Source organism: Orcinus orca, chromosome 17, assembly GCF_937001465.1.
Source record: "Orcinus orca chromosome 17, mOrcOrc1.1, whole genome shotgun sequence".
In the NCBI taxonomy this organism is placed as follows: Eukaryota; Metazoa; Chordata; class Mammalia; order Artiodactyla; family Delphinidae; genus Orcinus; species Orcinus orca.
Window position 1 is genome coordinate 17,377,004 of NC_064575.1, and position 15,826 is coordinate 17,392,829.

Sequence of the window (15,826 nt, forward strand, 5' to 3'; positions counted from 1 at the left end):
CTCGAGTGTCCAACAGTGAATGAATGGGTAAACAAAATGGGGTATATAAAGTGAATTATTCTTCAGCCTTAAAAAGGAAGGAAATTCTGACACATGTCACAACGTGAATAACCTTGAAAACATCATGGTAAGTGAAATAAGCCACTCACAAAAGGACAAGTATTGTATGATTCCACAAATAGTGTAAGCTTCTAGAGTAGTCAAATTCATAGAGACGGAAAGTAGACTGGTGGTTTCCAGGTTCTGGGGAGAAGGTGATTGAGGAGTTGGTGTTTAATGGTTACAGAACTTCAGCTGGGGAAGACAGAAAAATTTTGGAGATGAATGATGGTGATGGTTACACAACAATGTGGATATACTAATGACAGAACTGTATAGTTAAAATGGTAAATTTTGGGGGCTTTCCTGGTGGCGCAGTGGTTGAGAGTCCGCCTGCCAATGCAGGGGACACGGGTTCGAGCCCTGGTCTGGGAAGATCCCACATGCCGCGGAGCAACTAAGCCCGTGAGCCACAACTACTGAGCCTGCGCGTCTGGAGCCTGTGCTCCGCAACAAGAGAGGCCGCGACAGTGAGAGGCCCGCGCACCGCGATGAAGAGTGGCCCCCGCTCACCGCAACTAGAGAAAACCCTTGCACAGGAATGAAGACCCAACACAGCCAAAAGATTAAAATAAATTAAAAACTAAAAATTAAAAAAAAAAAAAAAAGGTAAATTTTATGTTATATATATTTTACCACAAGTTTTAAACTGAAGAAAAAAAAAACCTCAATAGTGAGAGAACAAACAACCCAATTTAAAAATGGTCAAAGCATTAACAAAGATAATCACAGAAGAGAAATGACTAATAGGAACAGGAAAAGATGCTGAATTTGATCAGCCTTTATGGAAATGCAAATTAAAACCACAGTGAGATACCAGTACACGCTTACTATAATGGCTATAATTCAAAAGATTAACAAAACCAAGTGTTGGTACGTATGTGGAGAAACTGGAATTTTCACACATTGCTGATGGAAATATAGAATTATATAGTCAAACTTTGGAAAAAAGTTTGATAATTTTTAAAAATTTAAATATATACTTACTCTATAACCCAGCAATTTCACTACTAGATATCTACCCAAGAAAAAACATGTCCACATGAACTTGTGTAAGCAACAACATTCATAATAGCCCCAAACTAAAAACAATCCAAATGTTCATAAACAGGTGAATGGATAAACAATATGTGGTGTATGCATATAATAAAATAATAATTAGTAATAAAGCCAAATGGACTATTGATACATGGAATATCAAGTAGGAATACCAGCTATCACTCCCAAGTGAGGATTCCCACCACATGCAGGACAAGGAAGAGCATGATAACGCCAATCACCAGAAGTAGGAGCGCACAGACCTCGCCCACTGCATCACCTGTGGGTTCAGAGTTGCCAAGGGGGACTCAACGCGCAAGGCACTGATTGAAACAACTCTTTACTCACAGAAAGGAGAAAAGATGCAGCGAGGTCAGCATCTCTAGCATGTGACAGTGTCCCACGGCCAGCAGGTCCCTCCCCATAACTGACACAGGACAATGGACTGCATATGACCCCTCGTGCTGCAGGTGGAGACCTGCTTCTCTTCCCATGGTGGGTAAGTGTGGGTGAGTGGGCAGATATACTAGTGGGGCTGGCCGGCTGCCATATGTTGCACATGCTTGCAGTACGAGGAAGTTCACTAAATACTCAGAACAGAGAAAGATCTCTCTTAATAAGGAAGAAGAATCTGGGGCCAGGCAACCGCTGGGTAGCTGGCCTCCATATAAGGAAGTGTTCTAGGCACACTGATTGCACAATCTGGGGGAAAGGTGACCGGTGGCATGATGGCTGCTTCCCTAACATGCAACAACCTGGATGGTCTTCAAACACATTACAGTAGGTAAGAGAAGCCAGACAAAAAAGACTACGTATTACATTTATGTGAAATTTCTAGAAACAGCAAATCTATGGAGATGCAAAGTAGATCAGTGGTTGCCTGGGACTGGGAGTGGGAGCACAGGTTGGCTAAAAGAGTCATGAAGGAACTTTTCGGGGTGATGGAAATGTTCTAAGACTTGGTTGTGATGATGATTGCACTACTACATAGATGTATATACATCAAAATGTATACTTACAATGGATGAATTTAATGGCATGTAAAATATTCCTCAATAAAACTGTTAAGAAATGAAAGAGGGCTTCCCTGGTGGCACAGTGGTTGAGAGTCCGCCTTCCGATGCAAGGGACGCGGGTTCGTGCCCCGGTCCGGGAAGATCCCACGCGCCGCGGAGCGGCTGGGCCCGTGAGTCATGGCCGCTGAGCCTGTGCGTCCGGAGCCTGTGCTCCGCAACGGGAGAGGCCACGACAGTGAGCGGCCCGCGTACCGCAAAAAAAAAAAAAACAAACGCTGACTTGCAGAGTAGTTCTAAGCCCTGTAAGTGCATCCATGGTAGGAAACATTAAAAAAAAAAAAAAAAAAAAAAAAAGATCCAGATATCAGACTCTCTGGGAGGGGGACCCAGACGTCAGTATTTTTAAAAGCTTCCCAGGTGATTCCAATGTACAGCCAAGGTTAAGAGCATTAACCAGGGACAGTGGGAGGAATATTTGGGTCTTTTTCTTTTTTGTTTATTGATTCTATGTCATTTACAACTTTAAAAACTCAGATCAAATAGAGATACATTATAGACTAGAATGAAAAATCTATATGAATTTTCAAAGACATTTTCCATTTGCAATGAACTGCTTTAGGTTACATCCTGCTACCAAGGGAAGCCATAACTTATGTGAAAGCATCTAGCATCTTCCAAGAAGCCAAGATTGAGCTGTATCATTCTAGGCAATCTTTGTCTAAATCCCTCAGTTTGCATGTTGCTGCAGCCAATGGATAGGATTTCCAGGGTAACTCCTGCTGCAACCAGCTGTATTTACTTTCTCCAGAATGCACTCGTATCTATTTTTTTCCTCCACCAACCAACCCACCATCATGTCTCCCCTACCACCGGCAATGGCTTCCTAATGAGACCTCTGGCCATATTCCCTGCATTCCTTACCAATAACAAGATTGGTTTTATGAAATGTAAGTCTGATTGTGTATCCCTCTGGCCCCAAACCTTCAATGGTTACAATTGCACCCAGAATAAAATTTAAACTCTTTACTTGGTTTACAAGTCCTGTCCACTGCTCACCTCCCCAACTTTGTCCCGCTGCCTGCTCTCCCAAACATCTTTGACAGCAGGCTTCTCTCAGCTCCTGAAAGAAACGATTCCCCATCTAAGGCCTTTCATCCACCTCAAAAATTTTCCCCAAATCTCCTCATCCTTCAGCACTTAGCTTAAAAATGTCACCCCAGACAGCCTTCCCCACCAGCTTGTCTAGGGCAGGCTCCCCGGCCCCCAACCATGCTCTCTTGTACCTTCTGTTTCATCTAGGCCCTTTAGAACAGTTATCACGGTTTGTGATGACTGTTTTCTTCCTTCCTTCCTTTCCTTTCCTCCCCTCCTTCCTCCCTTCCTTCCTCCCTTTCTTTCTTCCTTTCTTTCTTTCTTTCTTTCTTTCTTTTTTCTTTCTTTCTTTCTCTTTCTCTGTCTCTCTCTCTCTTTCTTTCTCTTTTTTTTTTCTTTCTCTATCCCTCTAGAATCTAAGTTCCTTTAGAAAAGGAAAATTTAAAATCCTTTAGAAAAGGAAAATTTTAAATCCCTTTAGAAACGGGATTAAGTCATTTGTTTTCCACTGTGTTCCCAGGACCAAACACACTGGGTAGGTGCTCAGTCAATATTTATCACATTAATGTTAGTTTAGTGTTGCCATCAGCCAACTGTGACTTTTCTCTTGTCCACACAAGTGACATGATATGCATGGATTGGCGTGCCCCAGCCCATAGGGTGAGCTGTGGGACGGGAGTAAAGGAGGGCCAGGCCTCTGAGGGGGCAGCTGCCACTCATTCCTGCCAACTGTCACCACATAGGCCCTTGGTTGCTGGATCTTCCAACGTTTCAAGAGATGCAGACAATCCAGATCTTATGTGATTTAAATATCTTGGCAACTAAACTAAACTTAAAACAACAAAACAAAACCCAGCCCTCTGGGAGGCTAAACAAAACACATAACACATCAGTGGGCTGGATCCAGCCGGAGGGCTGCCAGTTTGCAACGTCTGCTGAAATCCAGCTGGATGAAATCCATGACTCTGCTCTGATCTACCAGCCCAGTCACCCTATCAAAGGGAGGAATGAGGTTAGATATGGTTTGGATTATCAGTGTTTCCTAAGAAAAGATAGTCCTTTGAACCATGAATTCGACTCTGGATTTCAAGGGCTGTTGGCCCAGGGATGGGGCGAGCCCAACAGCCTGCCATTCACTCAACATTTCTTTGTACCCCGTAGGTGCCAAGGAGGGTGCAGCCCTTGGGGCAGTGGCTGGAGCTCCGAGCCTTGAGCCAGGCTGCTCCAGCCGGCTCCTTCCTCATTCCACCCTCCCCACCCCGCCCCCTTGAAGCTCCAGCTTCACTCCTCCCTTCTGCTCCCCTCCTGGCTCCCTAGAAACCTGCTGGCCCCCAAACCCACCTCCTCCCCAAAGCCCTGTCAGAGGAGGCGTTCATCCTTCCAGCTCTCCTTCCCCAGCAGAGGCAGCGGCTAAAGGCGATGGTTTGGGTGATGACAGGCACCGGCTGTTTTGCTGCACTTCATTTTACTATGTTTGTTTCATCACATATCTATCCATCCAGCCCTCTCTCCATTCGTCAATACATGTTCTTTTCTGATGCATTTCAAAGTAAATTGTACACATCAGTATATTTCCCCTCTTTAACGTGCACTTTTTTTTTGGCCCTGAGGCATGGCATGTGGGATCTTAATTCCCTGACAAAGGAGTGAACCCATACCCCCTGCAGTGGAAGGGTGGAGTCTCGATCACTGGACCTCCAGGGAAGTCCCAACGTGCACATTATTAATATTCAATATTTGTTAATGTTTTTTAATTTGAGATAAAAATGTACCTCCAATGAAATGCACAAATCTTAAGTATTTAGTTTTGAGCTCTGACAAATGCATATACCCAGAACATTACCATCACCCCAGAGAGTTCCTTCATTCCCCTTTCCCAGTCAATCCCCTACCCTGTCCCCCAGTACTGCCCTCATAGCTCTCATTATAGATGAGTTTCCCTGTTCCAAAACTTTATATAAATGAAGTCATTTAGCATGGACTCTTGTGCAAGGCTTCACTCTGTATAATGCATTTGAGATTCATCCAAATGATGAATTTGTATGATCCTTTGTATGTTTATCTAATTTCCTACTGAGGGGCATGTGGGCTGTTCACAGTTAGGGGTTATTAAGAATAAAGTTGCTGTGAGCATTCTTGGACAGGCGTTTTGGTCTTCATTTCTCTTGGGTAAATCCTTATGTCATATGTCACCGGGTTTTGATTGGAGTTTCCATTTGATCAAATGATATCAGCAATCACATCTGAGTTTCTCCTCTGGGCCAGATCTGGCTGGATGTGTCCAGAAAGTAACAGACAGAACTTGCCTTCAGAGAGCTTGGAGTTCATGCACATGTAGCCACTTAAATGACAACACGTGGGACCTGGGGTTTACCATCTGCTAAGGAGAGAATGAATAATTAATAATAATAATAAGGCAGCCCATGTGTTTGAGCAGACAGAGGCTGGAGAATCCCAGAGGGCTTCACACAGGAGGAGGACTTGAGCTGGAAAGGAGGGTGAGGAGGGAAGGGGGAGGGGCAGGCATGTTAGTAAGGAGGAGGTGAGGAAAACACAGGTGCAGGACAGAAGATGAAGAGAGGACAAGTTGGCCTGGCCTAGACGGGTCTGGAGAGGCTGCAGAAAATCAGGCTGCAGAATGGGGCTCAGATCATTGACAATCAGGTTCCAGACCTACAGGTTTTGAAAGGTTCTCTTCCTTCTTCTTCTGGGGCTCAGTGAGTTGGGTGATCAGTAATTTTAGTCCCCAAACAAAACTCTCAAAATCCAGAGACTACTGTGGAATTTTCAAGTTTGTTAGAATTTCCGGTTGCAGAAAATTATGTTATTTCGGCGCTGTCCTAGTGATGTTCCAACTTTTTAGTTTTTCAGGTAAGTGGATAAGCTTCACAAGAACTGCGCACAGCAGGAAGTCTCTCATCCTAGGATCAAGTGGTCACTGTCACTGTGTCTTAAATGCCGCCCTTTGTGACTCTGGGTGCCCTGCTCTCCGCCCTGTGCTGCTGGCAGTCCTGGAGTGGGGGGAAGCAGGACTGGGGCCACAGTAGTTAAAAGAGAACACCTGGGATGCCCCTGTTCCATCCTCAGTGGCCTGGCCCACGAACGAGGCGCTTCAGATGGGCCGACAGGGCTGGGGGCTCCCACGTGACAAAGAGCCTGTGCTTCTTGTGTTTTGCATTCTTTCCTGGTAGGACATACCATCTCCTGACAAAAACAAATGTCTCCACTCCTTAGAATCTGTGTATCTTTTCCAGACTTAGTAAGGGCACTCTCCTGGACGAAGCTTAGGTCTCTGACTCAGAATCCTATAAAGATGCTCAGATGGCCTCAGGCAGGAGAAAATCTGTTGACCAGCTCTTGCAGATCTTACAACACGCTTGGGTTGCTAAGGCTGCAAACTGGCCTACGTGTGAGATCACGGAATAGGCTGCCCGGGGAGATGTGCCCTCCGAGAGGCGATGGAGAACCACAGTGAGAATAACCTAGACTCCTGGCATATGATTTCATTTTCTTTAGCATTAGGAGGCATAGCTTGCTGAAAGGGCTCCAGCAAGTGGAGTCCAGGGTTACACATCTCAGACCTCGTGGTGATGGATGGTGGCGAGAACAATGGCCTAGAGTTCCTGGGGTGGCAGGACCGCCCATGGCTAGAGGGCAGCTGTTGTGCAATTGCAGGGACTTCTCCCGGCTCCCAGAGGATGGATGCTGGCAGAGCAGGGCACCAACTATCCCTATTTGTTTGGTGTTTCTGGTTTTAGCGTGAAAAATCCCAGGTCCCAGGAGACTCCTGTCCTGGGCAAACCGAGAGGGTTAGTCACCCCGTAAATGGCAACAGTCCTATGGAGCACTTTCCTCTGAATAAAGTTTGGGTTCCTTTACAGCCTCAGAGGTATAGGATGACAGCTCCCAGTGCAGATCCAGAGCCTCCTCTCCGCCCAGCGAGGGTGGCCAAGTGGAGGGCAGCAAACGATCCTCTTCCAGCCACGCTGGCTGTGAGAACGGGACACGGGGTCTTGGACACAGAGGAGAAGTCAGGGCCACGGATTCAGCTGCAAAGACGGTTTCTGGATTCATTTCCACCGTTTCTGATGAGGCAACAGATTTTAAACAGCTGTTTTATTTGCAAATTTCCGAAGGAGCTAAGTCTACACGGGCATTGAGATTGGCTCTCTGACCTGGGGGTTGGAGATCAGGTCATTGTCAGCTTTCAGAGGGCTTGGTTCTGGGCTGGGTTAGTAGAATTTGTCCCCTTTCCCACCCAGAGGAAAGAGGGCACAGCTACGGAGCACTTTGTTCTTTGTTACACCGCACAGAGTCCAAAGGAGACACCTCGGCTATGCAGGTTTTATTTCTAGAAGCTCATTCTCTTGTAAGTGTGTTCCTCTCTACTAGAGTTGAAGGATCTGAGATTCTGGCCCCAAGGAAGCCATTCTTGTCCTCCAAATACATGAGGGCTGCTCCTCCAAAGGCGATCACGGAAGCCGTTGCTCTGTGATTGGGTTCTGCACCATTGGTCTCTTGAGCCACTGTCTTTCTGAGATGCCATAGAAGTCTGGGGTGCCCCATTTTTCTATAGGTGTTTTGCCAAACTGTCTGAAAGAGATCTCATTAGTGTGACCACGCCACGTCAGGCTCAGTGTTCTAGGGGTCCCTTCCTGTCTCTGTCTGCCCCTCACCCCCAGCCCTGACATTGCAACAATGCTCTGATGACAATATCACCAATTGTCCCTTGAGGATGTGAGGCTGAGCTCAGTGCTGGCGGCTCTCAGACAACTGTGGGCATCTGTCCTCCACCAGCCACGCTAGCCAAGACATACAATGTGTTCTTCGTTATGGGCTACACAGGGGGTCTGAATTACAAGGAAATAATTCAATTTAGCAGGCTAGGGTGAAATTGCCAACCAAAAGAACAATTTATGAGATCATCCAAACCTGGATGTGAAATTAATTCCATACACGATAACTCACCACAGACCACCTTACTTAACGTTGTTTTTTCCTCCTAATAGGATTTTCCTGCTATCATTTATGTTCCAGACAATATGAAAACGATACAACCATCATGTTCGAAATTACGCTAAACCTGAAATACAAAAAGTTATAACAGTAGTGTGAGCTTTAAGCAAATGGGGCCTTTTATAAATGAATTCATTTGAGTTGACCAGTCAAAGGATGCTTTTTAATAATGTTGCAACCTCGTAAGAAAAGTGGGATTTTGGCCAGTGTAGCTGAACCAGAACTTTCTGAGGCACTCTTGTTTCAAGCTCAAGCCCTGGTCCACAGGCCACACTCTCCTAGTGAACTGGTATTGACTCTGGATTCCCATGAGGCAAGAAGGAGCGGGCTTCAGGCTTGTGTCATCCTTTCCTGATCTGCCCAGCAAGGGTTCAGAATCCAAAACGAGTCATTGTCGCTGTCCTTGAGGAGCTTACAGATGAGATACTGAGGAAAAGTTAATACAGACAGAGCAACAGTAAAGACCACAAGATAGCACATCATGGCGGCCTGGAGCTTAATGGCGGCCAGAGGGTTTGGAGTAGCTGCAGGGCTGAGCAGGGCTCACAGTGGACCCAGGGCTGGGAGACTTGAATCAATGATGCTGACTAAAGCCACAAACACACAGTGATTGTGATCGTGTCATAGCACGTAACTAAAATTAGCCTTCAATGCAAGAAAGAATGGGAACTTAGCCATCTGCGCTCACCTAGTCTTGGCATCTGGCCCTCTCCTATGGAGACTGACGAGAAAAAGAAATTAGTGCTGTGTTCAACCGCCTGTGTGAAAATGGCTTCAACCCCAAGTGGCTCTGCTCACTCATTTGGAGAAGGCCCCCCTCTTCTCCAGTTCACGCAACAAGGAGACAGAGGGAGTGAAAGAGAACTCCAACCCTGTTTTGATACTTATAGGGAATTGTGGGAAGGATTCTGTGCAGCAGGGACGGAAGCCAAAGGGTGATTTAAGGTTTGCCTTTGTCAGTTTACTCCAGCATTTGGGTTCAGATCTATAGATAATATGAATGAAACTGTCCAGTTACCTACAGCTGCATAACAAGTCATCCCCAAACAATCCCCAAAGATGGAGAAGCATAATTTCTCACAATTCCGTGGGTTGACTAGACAGCTGGGTGGTACCTCTTCTCCACATGATGGTGGCAGGGGGGTGTGGTCATCTGAGGCTTTATTGGGCTGGAGCCTCCAAGACGGCCCGCTCACAAGGTTAATGCTGATCTGGAGCTCAACTAAGGGTATTGACCAATGTGCCCATGTGTGGTTATGGCCTATTCCCTGTGGCTTGGGCTTCTCACAGCATGGTGGCTGGGTTCCAAGAGGGAGAGGCGGAAGAGTGACCCAACAGGGAAGAAGCAGGAGGCTAGACCTGCAAAGTTAGGTCTGGAACTGGCACGACATCACTTCTACCAGATTCTACTGATTTAGCAATTACAGGGCCAGCCCGGACTCAAGGGGAGGGGAAAGAAACTCAATGGAGAGAGTGATTGTTAGTCCACCATCATTCAAGCTTAATGATCACCTTTCCATGTAAGTCAATGTGTCCCAGTCTGTGCCCGCACAAGCCCCATCCTCTCAACCTGAGTCTCCTGCACGACTCTTGCCAAGGACCCTCACACCAGGCTGACTTCCAGTGGAGTCTAAACCAGTACCCTCTTCGTGGCTCTTCTCTCGAAGTAGAAGCAGAGTTAAGACCGCAAGCCCACCAGAATGAAGGACAACTTCCTGCCAAGTGGGAAGGAGCTTCCAGCTGGGGGCACCTCGGAGGGGCAGCACCCACAGGCTGGGCACCTCATGCCCATCTCTCCGCCATTACCCCATCTTCAGACGCAGCCAACACCCCCCACCAGTCACAGGTCACTGGGGAGCCCTCAGATCCAAATGACACTCGCTCATTTGCAAGATCCCATGGGCATGGCCCCAAGCGGGCGAGTGGGCAGAGGTACTGACGGCAGCATCCTTTCTTCCCCAAGTATGTGGACACACATTGCCAAATTGTCCTCCAGAAAGCTGTACCCATTTACAGCCCTATGTCTAGTGCATGAGTATATCAAGTAGCTAGAAGACAATGGACTTAGACTTGGCTTGAGCAGCTGCCTAGCCCCTTAGAAGAAGAGTCAGGCTGCCCTTCCTTGCACCCTGCTCCTGCTTCCTGAACAGGTCTGACAAAGGTCGTCCATGTGCCAGACCTTAGGGGCTCCTTTCCCGCCTTTTCTGGGCCAGTCATTTCCTCTCTGCGGCAGTTGGCGCCCTGGACCATCCCGTCCTCCCCCCCCGGCCATCGTTTCCTTACCACGTCCATTCCTTCTCAGACTCCTGTATGAGCTTCTGTTTCTCAGCCTGTGTCTTCAGTGTTGGTGCTTCCCAAGCTTTGGCCCTTGGCTTTTGCTCTTCTCTTACTCTACAGGATCCATCTGGAGGATCTTCTTGGGTCACATGTCACTGGTTACCACCCATGTGCTTATTGCTCACAAATCTCTTCTCTTAAACTTTGATGTCTCTCCTGACCTTTGATAGTATCTCCTCAGTTACCAGCTGAAGATCCCTCTCTGGTTGCCCCGCAGGCACGTCAGACTCGACAAGTCCAGAACTGAACTCATTACCGACTTGCTCTTCCCCTGTATTTCCTATCTTAGTGAATGGTACAGCCACTGACCCGGCTCCCCAAGCCAGGGCCCGGGAGCCAGGCTAGAATGGCCCCCCTCAGCCCACCCCTACATCCATCTGGTGATTAGGCCTGTCCAACCTAATTTTTTTTTTTTTTTTGCGGTACACGGGCCTCTCACCGCTGTGGCCTCTCCCGTTGCGGAGCACAGGCTCCGGATGCGCAGGCTCAGCGGCCATGGCTCACGGGCCCAGCCGCTCCGCGGCATGTGGGATCTTCCCGGACCGGGACACGAACCCGCGTCCCCTGCATCCGCAGGCGGACTCTCAACCACTGCGCCACCAGGGAAGCCCCCAACCTACCTTTTTATGCTTCCTATTCTCCCTCCTCTTGCTGCTGCCCTCATTTGGACCCTCATTATCTCCACTCCATTGTAAATAACCACTTTATTACCCACTTCCTGTGCCTCTACTTCTCCTTCTCAGGATGGTATACTGAGAAACAAGGGAAAAAGACCCTGGTAGTGATGGCATATTTGTAACCAGGTAGAACAGAGGGATAAGCTGCCTTTTCCATACTGGCCATGGGGACAGGGCTATTTACAGTTCTTTCTCTTTACCACCAAGAAACTTACCAACAGAGGCCAAGACCAGCCCGGGTGTGACACCTCAGAGGAACCTCATCAGCCTTGGTTTCCTGACTTCCAACATTGTGTGTGCCTCTCTGGGTCACTGGTAGGCCTCTTCTGCCATCTTCCCCTAGTTCCCTGAGGAGTCTAGGGCAAAAAGTGTAGCATGAAGTGTGTGGGGAACGTGTAATCCCTTTGTCAGAAATAATTCTCTGACCTGTGGGTCATTCTCACCAAATGAGTCCCAAGAGGCATTAGGCGCCCCAGATATTTGGCTTTGTGGAGAAGGCATCTCAAAGATGATGATCCTGTTGTCTGAGTGGCCCACAGGGGCTTCCTGTAGATGCTCCCTGGCCCAGGTCTCTGGAGAACATTCAGAGTAATATTTATTTGTGTGCATGTTTTATAATTGCCTTTAAGAAACCAAAATTCCCTAATGCAAAACAAGGCTGTGACTTACTCACCTCAGCCTCTTTCTCTTCTCAGCACCTATCGTATCTGACACACAGGAATCGATCCATAATTATTGATTAATTCACAGATTGGCATTTGGTCAACAATAACTCATGTTTATCAAGTACTTGCTCTGTGCCACACACAGTTCAAAATACTTCACGTCTTAACTCGTAAAACTCATTTATTTAACCCACAGAACAGCACTGCCACCCTCACTTTATTTTTATTATTTTTATTTTTTATTTTTCTGCTGTACGTGGGCCTCTCACTGTTGTGGCCTCTCCCGTTGCGGAGCACAGGCTCTGGACACGCAGGCTCAGCGGCCATGGCTCACTGGCCCAGCCGCTCCGCGGCATGTGGGATCTTCGCGGACCGGGGCACGAACCCGCGTCGCCTGCACCGGCAGGCGGACTCTCAACCACTGCGCCACCAGGGAAGCCCCATCCTCACTTTATAGCTGAAGAAAGTGAGGCTTGGAAAAGTTAAGGGAACTTACCTAGAAATATACAGGGAGTTAGTGGAAAAGCCAGGTTGAACCTAGGCAGTCTGACTCTTGATTCCCAACTCTTAACCGTATCCAACACTGCTTTCTTGGTAAAACGTGGATCAAGATTATACACCAGTAGTTGGGAAGGTTGTTGGTGGTGGAAGTTGTGGTTGTGGAGGGGATGGTGGCTCATAAAGCCTCAGTTGTCACGGGGACTTACCCCAGAAAAAGTAAACATGCAAACTGTATTCCTACAGCACCTTAGTTGAAGGTTGGCTGGTCCAGGTCACCTAATCTGGAAAGCAGGAATCCAGGGTAGACATTCTTTTCAATATCAAAACCTGGGTCACTGGCCTGTGTTTCCCCACGATGCTTCTCATAATCACTGTGGAAGCAGGAGAAACTGAAATCAATTCCTAATGAAGTGTATCTATTTGTCTTCTTGCATTTTTTTCCCTGTGCATCTGGTTGCCATTTCATCTTCCCAGTTGGACTGGAAGTGCTCTTTTCTGCTTTGGGTCTTCGTTGCTGCGTGCGGGCTTTCTCTAGTTTTGGCGAGCAGGGGCTACTCTTCATTGTGGTGCGCGGGCTTCTCATTGCGGTGGCTTCTCTTGTTGCGGAGCACAGGCTCTAGGTGCATGGGCTTCAGTAGTTGCGGCTCGTGGGCTCAGTAGTTGTGACACATGGGCTTAGTTCCTCTGCGGCATGTGGGATCTTCCCGGAACTGGCAGGTGGATTCTTAACCACTGCGCCACCAGGGAAGTCTGGACTGGAAGCTCTTTGAGGGTAGAGACATTACTTGAAGCTTCAGGTGGTTCCCCACAATGACTAACTCTAGGATGGAGACTCAATCCATATTGCTGATTGCTGATTAGATTAGAATTTGGTTAAGGTTGGAAACTAGTAGGGAAGATATGTTTAGCCAGACATTTCCAGGCTAGTGGTGTCTTCTCCTCCTAAGACAGAGGAAGTGGCTGTGGCGGGGATGAACACTTGAAGAGCTGTTGTGCATTATGTTGTGATGACTGTGGAAGCTACTCTGGTTCCAGGCCAAAAAAAAAAAAAAAAAGAGTCCTGACCTTCTCTGATATCAGAGATAACCCCATCAGCTAAATTCCCCTTGGAGTTCACATCCAAGCCTGATCTTTGCCAAAACTGGGGACTTGATAATGATCTCAGCTTGGTGAAGAAGGATCTAGTCCCCCCCCCACCCCCGCACTCTGGGAATAAGGAAACCCAAGTGGCCAAACATCTTTCTGGAAAATGATGACCCGTGTAGATTTAGGGGCAGGTTCAAGAGGAAACAGAAGATGTTGACTGCTCATTCCTGATGCTGAGGTGAAAGCATTCACAGACTTACCTGCAGGGAACACTGAGTCTGTTCCTATCATAGATGCCTTCTCCAGAACTTTTCACTTCCCCATTTTTCTCCAATGCCACTTGGCTTTCTCACCCACTTTACTTTTGAATCCAAATTTCTGATACTTTCTATTGTCTGCTTCCTCCCACCCACTTAAATAACCAAGTCTCCTCCCTTCTTTGAGCTCCCTTGAAAACTTAGAAGTGTTTTTCAAAAATATTTATTTATTTGGCTGCACTGGGTCTTAGTTGTGGCACACAGGATCTTTAGTTGCAGCACTCGGGCTCTTTAGTTGCGGCATGTGGGATCTAGTTCCCTGACCAGGGGTCAAACCAAGACCCCCTGCATTGGGAGCACGGAGTCTTAACCGCTGGACCAGCTGGGAAGTCCCCGTAAGAGTAAAGTTTGAATGAAAATTAGACCAAGATGACCTCCATCTCTACTCACCTCAGTTGTAAGAATCAGAAATGCCCTGACATTTAAGATTCCCTCAGGATAACAAAAGCAGGGATGTGGCCGCCGATCTTCTGGTTCTGTAATCACTGAGGAAGGATGATGACTCTACTGCCTAATTATCTCATTATTCGTGCTGAAGGAAAGGAGGCTTTTAAAAATACACTAATTTGGGATCACTGGGAAGTTTTCCTTTTTTTTCTCCTAGGTAGTTTTGTGACTCACTCAGGATAGCTTTGTGGTTCATCAGACCCTTGAAAGTAAAGACCGAAAGGATTAAAGAAAACTAAACAAAACAGTACAGCCTTCATAAATCTCTGACCAATCTATGACTTTTGGGAGACTTACTTATTTAAGCGTCACTGTTTACATTGAAAAGAAGAACTAGCACACGATTATAATGTGCTTTGTCCCCTGGGAGGTAGTTAAGGCAGGCACCTATTGGGCTTTCTCCCCGAACTCCCTTCTCTGATGACTACTCTGCCCTATTCCGGAGGGGCAGAGTTGGGGCAGCCATATTTGTACGAGTGGGTCAGGGGTGAACCAATCAGGTTCAAGATGAGCCAACTGGTCCAAGGTGAGCCAATCAGGAGTTCCTTCCTACAACCTCGGGAATGAAATCCAGAGAGAGATTCAGTGCTCCTCCAGGTGGCTGTAAACTTGGGCGCTACTGGTAGCCACGTTCTCTGGTATGTGTACTTGAGAGGCAGGAGCTGGTGTGGACAGAGAAATGATTCACACATTCAGAGGGAGGTGGGGAATTGAGAGAGAGGGAGAAGGAAAGCTTCCTGGTTTCCCCACAGCTTTGTACTTCCTGGCTCCAGTTAATTTCTGCGTTTCTGCCCTGAGCTTCTCTAAAATGCCCCTGTAGCTTTAGAACACATTTTCCATTGCTGGTTTGAATAGGTTTTTATAATTCACAGCCAAAGAATCCTAACTGATATGAGTAGTATTTTTCCTTGCAGGTGTTTGATTTTAAAAATTCACATATTAGAGGCAAAATTTGAATTCAAGCATACCACTGGTAATAGAGGAATTAACGGTAATATAAATTTAGAGCTGTAATGCTCTTAGAGGCTGTCATTTTATAGATGTGGAAACTGAGGCCCAGGAAGGCTAAATCCCTTGCCAAGGTCACCTCTGTGTCTGGCCCAGGACTTTAGACTCTTGACTCCTAGACCATGGCTCTTTCCCTCACACCCTCTAACTCTGAAATATTGAATCTACATTCATAACTTGTACACTTTAAAGAATAGACCATCTACTTCTGCATCTTCTTATTCCTGCTGTCTTGGATGAGAAGTTGAAACTCGAAGATGTTAAATGACTTCAAAAAGACTATACATTAACAGAAGTAGAACTAGAAGTTTATTCCCAGGCAGGAGGCTCCATCCAATAGGCCAGGCTTCTCTGTCCATGCGTCCAGGTCACCACTGATCTGCTTAGGCTGGCAAATCCACCATGGCAGGGCTTTTAGGGTCATTCATCTACTCAACAAACATTTATTGAGTACTTACCATATTAAGGTGGGCACCATTGCACACCAGGAGATACAACGAGGGGTCAATTCAGTTGGTCAGCCTTGA